We start from the raw sequence: 8290 nt of genomic DNA, 5'->3' as shown, positions 1-8290 counted from the left end.
GACAATGAGGAGACAAATAGTGCCACGCAATACAAAAACCCAAGCACGACTAAGGTGCAATAACGACAGGCTACACAGGACCACAACACATGTGCGAATAATCAAGTCGTCTCACAACCCACATGGCATAATATACTATTACAGAGAATAACTGACGATAGGAATAACACCAATACCCGAATACTCCTCCATAAGCACTATTATGTTGAATGAACACAGTATTTGCAATAGTACAAATACTGTATTTGCAATTGATACACCCGTTCTGAAAAGAGCTCATGCGAACCCGAAGTTATTTCCTCCATCTCTCGAATATCGCACAGTAGACCCGGTGACCTTCATGGAAATAATCCAAGTCTCTTTCACACTTCGCTACAAAACTAATTCCTTAGCCACACGACGAACTCAAAAATCCTTAGGCACCCACTTTACTTCTCGAACCCACTAGAACACCTGTTAAGAGTCACCCACTCTGCATTGGTCCCGAGCACATAACCAAAAACTAGTGCTCCATTAGCATATGAACACTTCCAAGGAAGCAACCAGATGAATTATTTTCCTTGTACATCACACCCACCAGAAGCATAAACTCTGAGTCATCCCATCACCTGCACATGAATCTATAAGGCGAGATGTAGCACACATTCCTCAAGTCCTTTGTCCGAATTACCCCCGATGTTTTCTTTTCTTAGTCATAATTAATTCTACCAATGTACCGACAACCAAAAATTGCACAAGCACACAACCACGTGACCCAATCATAAACGGTGGTCTCCCCCACTTAGCTTTCCACTACAATCACATAGATCCAGACCCCCACAACGACCTTTTCTTCCCAAATACCATGACCCCACACTGTCGCTCGACCAAATTTCTCATAAGTTCTTGTTGGACTAATCATAACACATCCAGAATTATCTGCCACAATCGTACACTCGACCTCCTAACTATCGTATCATCTTCTTCCAGCGACCCAAGCTCATATCGCAGTACATTCATCCCATGTTGGGCATAAAGTAGAACTCTTCGTAGGCACCTTATCAAAATCACGCAAGCGCTAACTTACTCACAGGAGATAGCCCACATGTGTACCCTCATCTCGTCCTCCTTTAACTTCATTGCTATAGTCGCATCTAGTATGAAATCAACTAACCTTCCTAGGTCCACACTAATCCGCCATCCGTAAGAATCACTTCATTCATTAACATCATCCGAAGGTCCAACAATATGTTATCAAGCCCTTCTTGCCACATTCAGAATCTCCTGGGCATAGAAACCACCCAGAGATCATCTCATTCGAGCCATCAATACTGGAAACTCCGATTCGGTCCTGAAGTAGCAGCACACAACCATCTCGGATAACTTCCTCTTCGGTTCCATCTCACCACACCGCACCCAGAGGCAAACAAATAAAGACCAACATGCCGATGAGCTTCAACGCATTCCACCAAGGACGATGACACCACAATATTAACAAGAATTCCTGCAAATTGAAAATATCAGATCTCGATCGTAGGCAACACCAACACTGGGCTGAAATGACAGAACACCCATTCACAAGGCGATGATAATAGCCCACTCGAATACGTAGGGAGAAACATACTGCACCGCATCTACGGTACCTTTACAACTTCTCGATGTCCAATTTATAACAAGCGCTCAACACCGTATAAGAATGAGTAGAAAGGAAACGAAGGCATAAGCCTCAATGGAATCAAATCGCACGACGAGAAATCAAGAAGAGAAGTGCTCCTAATAGCCATGTAGCCTCTCGAAGATAAATACATACGTCTCTGTACCGCTCCACAAGACTCTACTAGACTTACTCATGACTCGTGAGACCTAAATTAACCTAACCTTACTCATGACTCGTGAGACCTAAGTGAACCTAATGCTCTGATACCAAGCTGTCACGACGCAAGTTCCATAACCGGCTCCAACGCCTCTCTAGCACCTCAAACCAATGCCCATCAATCCAAAACTAGTCAAACAATCATGAAAACCAATAAAAATATACTCCAACATCATAATTAATTAATTTATAACAATTTACAACTTTGCTTGACAAGTCAACCCCAGGCCCACATGCCCAGTTTTCAAAAATTCTTGAACATACTTATTACTCATGACACCACGAATTCAAATATATAATTTATTCCTAATTCCATGTCAAATTTCGTGGTCAAAATCCAAAAATAACAAATTCTAGGTTTTCCTCCAAATCCCACAATTGCTGCAAAATTTCATGAATTTACAAACCTAAATTCGTATATTTAACTCTTAATGTGGAGAAATCAATTACCTCGTGATAGATGATGAAAACGGAACCCCAAAATTGCCTCAAAGTCGGCTCAGAATAAGAAAAATGAGATGAAAATGAGCCAAATACCTCTTTAAAACAAATCTGCCCAGGCCTGACCTTCATCGCGTTCACGATCGCGAAGCACACCTGTACACCAGCAATACCAAAACAGTGAGACTTGGTCCGAAGCCACCCTGAATCACGCCCGAGGCCCCGGGGACCCCGTCAAATCATACCAACAACTCCCTATGCCTGACATGAACTTGTTCGAGGCCTCAAATCATACCAAACAACATCCAAACTATGAATCGAGGACCAAAATCCTTCTTTTAAATTTCAAACACTCCAACTTCGCTGAACGCATCAGATTTATACTTAAACATTCCGAAATGACGCCAAACTTTATGCACAAGTTATAAATAACAATACGAACCTATTCCAAGGCTTGGAATCCCAAACGGACATCGATAACATCAAAGTCCACTTCAAACCAAACTTAGAAAATTCTAAAACCTTCAAAATTCTAACTATCTACAATAAGCGTCGAAATGCTCCCGGGTGACCCGATACTTAACCCGAACATACGCCCAAGTCCGAAATTATCATACGAACCTATTGGTACCTTCAAATCCCGTACTCAAAAGTCAAATCTTAGTCAACTTTTCCAACTTAAAACTTCCGAAATGAGAATTTTCCATCCGAATTAACTTCGAACTCACCGAAATTCAATTCTGACTATGCGTAAAAGTCATAATACATGAAGTGAAGCAACCCAAGGCTCCAAACCGTCGAGCGACGTGCTAGAAATCAAAATGACCGGTCGGATCGTTACAGTATATTTTATACATTTGTTGTAAAATCTCCCTTTATGAAGATTATTCTATTAGTGAGCACCCTGATAAGAAACAAGATCGCCTTCTGGTCATAACGAATCTCATTTATGTCGGTTTTAGAATTTTAAGGAAACTACACAGCATACCTTCTTTACCCTAAATTATTATTCGATTTTTTTAAAACTAGTTAATAAAATATGCCTACCCTATCAAAACTAATTAAACACATACCCACTCCCTTAAATCATGGCAGATCCATTTTTGTTCTTTGTCATATCTTCTCTCTTCCCAGCCCTAAGTTTCTTACTTCTTCTAATCAACCCAAAAATTCTGAGATCCAACACTTCAAATTACCAATAAATAAACTCATATTTCATCACAAGCTCCACATAGATGAATCCAACAATAAAATTTAAACACCTATTCAAAATTTGAAACATAAATTCCGAGGAATTTTTGATTTGAAGCTTGGGAACTGTCACGACCCAAAATCCCACCACAGGCATCGTGATGGAACCTAGTCTCTAAGACTAGGTAAGCCGATTTCTATTACATTTTGAAGCCATTTTTTTAATTAAAATTTAACAACGGAAATAATTACAATAGACAACCTCCCAAGACTGGTAGTACAGAGTCACGAACTCTACTGAATACATGGAATGATCACGAGGACCGAATATATACAATACTGTTTGATTACAAATTAACAGTACAATGAAATGAAAAGAGTCCAAGGGACTGCGATGACCAAGCAGCTCTACCTTGAATCCTTACAATCCCGCTTTAACTCTGCTCAGGTCCTATCGTCAATACCTGGCTCTTCACAAAAATATACAGAAGTGTAGAGTGAGCACACCACAGTAGTGCCCAGTAAGTATCAAGACTAACCTCAATGGAGTAGAGACGAGGTACAGTCAAGACACTCACTAGTCTAATAAACTGTGCAATATAATATACAAAATAATAGGAAACAAATAATAATAAGGGCAGGATAAAACAACCAGTGATACGCACAACAGAAACAAGAATACCATTAATATCACTCAATAATTAATAAACACAATTACACCCAATTAAATCAAGCCCTTCAAATAAATATATTTCACATAATTCTTCCAGATAACTCTCTTTCAAATATAATTTTCTCAAATAATTATTTTTCAAATATAATTCTTTCAATAAATCTTTCCAAATACAATTTCCTCAAATAAATAACTTTCAAGATACAATTCTTTTATATAATACTTTCTAAGTAAAAATCCTTCCAAATAAATATTTTGAATATAATTCTTTCAATTAAAAAGTCACCATGTGATACCTCATTTCAAAATTATCAAAATACGGGTCTCAGCCCATTTTCATATTTTCACGGCACCTCATTTCTTCCAACTGCACGGACAATTCACGTGCCAAATATCATTATCATTTCACCACAGCACCTCGTGCCCACATTTTATATCACAACTGCATGGACAATTCACGTGCCAGTATCCCCATTTCATATCACAATTCACGGCACCTCATGCCCACATTTCATTTTATAAACCGCCTGGCAATAGCCACATGCTCCCAATTTAAACATAAATCAGATTGTTATCAATTTACTAACAACAAGACAAGTTGCACAAGGTATAAAAATAAACACAAGAAATTCACAATATCACATGAAAATTGACAACACCACAACCCCACATCATCACATATCATCCCTGACAATAGCGACCCTTATCGCTCCTATAGCCACCCTTATCGCTCCACCCAGACAATATCAATAGCCACCCTTATCGCTCCTATTGCCACCCTTATCTCCCCAAAATAACAACTTACACAACACAACAATTTACACGGGAATTATCACAATAACATAACAAAAATCAATTCATATCACAATTTGCCCAATGGCCACAACCAAATTTCAAAGCTACAACCAAGTCAATTAATTTCACCGCAAATAGCCAAATGCTCCACACAATGTTTACAACACCCAAAAATAATCAATAGAGATAGAAATTACTCAACATAAAGCAAAGCCTTCATAAAATATCAAATTTTCAATAATTATATAAACACCTCTTCTTAAGCTCATTTAATTAATTATTTGCAGAGGAAAAAATCCAAAATTAAATTAAATTCCAATGATTATAAAGCCAGCAATTTCACAAAATTTCATAAATAATCAAATAACAATCACATCACATTGTCATATAACAACAGAGTCAACAACAAGGGTTTAGGCACGACAAGCAGATGATTAAATATATGCCAACAATTATCCAATTTACTACATAATATGCTCAAGACTTTAACTCAATAAAAATTGGACATATAAACCAAGTACGTACTCGTCACCTCGCGTACATAGTTTTCAATTACCCAAGTTGCACATAAGACTCAATGTCTAAGGAGAATTTTTCCCACTCGAGGTTAAGCAAGACACTTACCTTTTGAAGTTAGGCCGATATTCCAAAATAGCCTTCTTGCTTGAATTGACCTCTGGGCCGTTCAAATCTATCCAAATTAATTGTATAACTTCATTAAAATTCATCGAAAATAATTTCGTATAATAATAGACTTAAATATTTATTCTAAAAAGTCAACAAAAGTCAATGCAGGACCCGCCCCTCGGAACCCGACATAATTTTTATGAAATCCGAACACCCATTACGATACGAGTTCAACCATACCAATTTTATCGAATTCCAAAAACAAATCGACCTCCAAATCTTAAATTTTCGTTTTTGAAAGATTTTACAAAAATCTTGATTTTTCTTTCATTAAATCCGAATTAAATGATGGATTCAAAGACATAATCTTGGAAATTAATCAAAAGTGGATAAGAATCACTTACCCCAAACACCCATACAAGAATCTCTCCAAAAATCGCCTTCTACCGAGCTCCCAATTTGATTTTGAGTTATGAACTCAAACCCCCATTTTTGGGACTTTTAATTCTGCCTAGATACACCTTATTCGCATTCGCGACCATTCCTTCGCGTTCGCGTAGGCCAAAATCCAGCTGCCTCCAAATCCTTCTTCGCGTTCGCGTGACAAGCATCGCATTTGCGAAGGCCAACTGCTTCTGCCCCATCATTTCCTCTTCGCGTTCGCGAAGTCCTCGTCGCGTTCGTGATGACCAGCTGACCAACTCCTTCGCATTCGCAAAGGCCAAACGACCCCAAGCCCCTATCTTCCTTTTCTTCTTCGCATTCACGAAGGCTTGCCCTGATCCTTCTTTGTGTTCGCGAAGGACAAATCATCATCCCCTCAAACTCCTCTTCATGAACGCTGGACTCCCTTCGTGTTCGCGAAGAAGACTTCAGCAACAGCAATCCAAACATCTCCAATTTGGCCTAAAACCACTTCGAAACACACCTGAGCCACTCAGGACCCCGTCCAATTATGCTAACCAATCCCATAACATATCACAGACTCGCTCAAGATTTCAAATCACATCAAATTACACCGAAAATACAAATCGCACCACAAATCAAACTTATGAACTTCAAAAACTTTCAACTTCTAAAACTCGTGCTGAAACCTATCAAACCAACCCGGAATGACGTTAAATTTTGCAGGCAAGTCCCAAATAACATAATGGAGTTGTTCCAACTCTCGGAATCATATTCCGATCCCGATATCAAAAAGTCAAACCCCCGGTCAAACTTTCCAAAATTTTGAGTTTCGCCATTTCAAGCTTAATTCCACTACGGACTTCCAAATAATTTTCCGGATACACTCCTAAGTCTAAAATCATCATACGGAGCTAATGAAATCGACAGAACTCTATTCCGGAGTCGTCTTCATACAGTTTTGACTACAGTCAAAATCCTAAGACTTAAGCTTCCTTTTTAGAAACTAAGTGTCCCAAATCACTCCGAATCATCTGTAATTCAAACTCGACCACACACACGGGTCATAATACATATTGCGAGGCTGCTCGAAACCTTAAGTCACTGAATGGGGTGTAAATTCTTAAAACGACAAGTCGGGTCGTTACAGGACCTCATCAGTGGAATTCTCCTAATTTCTCCAAAAAAATTTCTTCTTCTAATTTATTTTGAAGAATGGATTTGTAAGAAGAAAAAAAAGATATCTATGAGTTAAAAAATTCAAATTTGAAGGAAAAAAATTAAAACTCCATGTGTTTGAGTTCAAAATTTTAAATCTAAATTTTTTATGCATATGCTTAATATGTTTTATTGTTGAAATTGATTGGATGTTTTTCATTGATATATTACATAGATTGTGGAATTAATGCTAGTTTTTAGAGATTCATTGTAAGAAAAAATAAATCAGCCATTGAAACACCTTGAAGTTTGAAACTCATAAATTAGGTTTGTTGAGTTATAAATGTTTAGATCTGATTTTCATGGGGTTGTGCAAGAAATATTGGTTGGAGGATTTGGCTAATTTTTGAGTCAATTAAGTGGAGATTTTATTGTAAATATTTACATTTTTGGTTAAATTGAGTTGAACTATAACGACTCGGCCGGACGTTTTGAGAATTTAAGTCCCGTTCGGTGGCGTAAGATCCTGAGCATCTCCGTATTATGACTATTGACTTACGTGCATGGTCGAATTTAGTTACCGGATGATTCAGAGTCAAATTGGAAGAAGATTCAAGTTTTGGAAGCTTAAGCGGTAAGAGTTGACCGGAATTTGACTTTTGAGTGAACGGCTCCAAAATGGGTTTTGGATGATTTCAACAACTTCGTATGGTGATTTTGGACTTAAGCGTGTGTCCAGATTTGAATTTGGAGGTCCGTAGGGTAATTTGGAGCATTTCGGCGAAAGTTGGAAAATTTGAAGTTTTTAAGGTTGAGAAGTTTGACCAATAGTTGACTTTGACAATATCAGGGTCGAAATGCGATTTCGAGAGTTGCAACAGATCCGTTATGTTATTTGGGACTTGCTTGCAAAATTTGACGTCATTCTGGATTGGTTTCATAGGTTTTGGCGTGAATTTTAGAAGTTGGACGATTTGAAAGTTCATAAGTTCGATTCATGGTGCGATTTGTAGTTTCGGCATTGTTTTGATGTGATTTGAAACCCCGAGCAAGTCCGTGTTAGATTATGGAACTTGTTGTTATGCTTGGACGGGGTCCCGGGTGTGTTTTGGACGAGTTTCAAATGATTTTTATAGTTTTGAACAAGT

This window comes from Nicotiana tomentosiformis, chromosome 6 (assembly GCF_000390325.3).
Source record: "Nicotiana tomentosiformis chromosome 6, ASM39032v3, whole genome shotgun sequence".
Taxonomy (NCBI): Eukaryota; Viridiplantae; Streptophyta; class Magnoliopsida; order Solanales; family Solanaceae; genus Nicotiana; species Nicotiana tomentosiformis.
The sequence above is the reverse complement of the archived record's forward strand: the minus strand, read 5'-3'. Positions refer to the sequence as shown.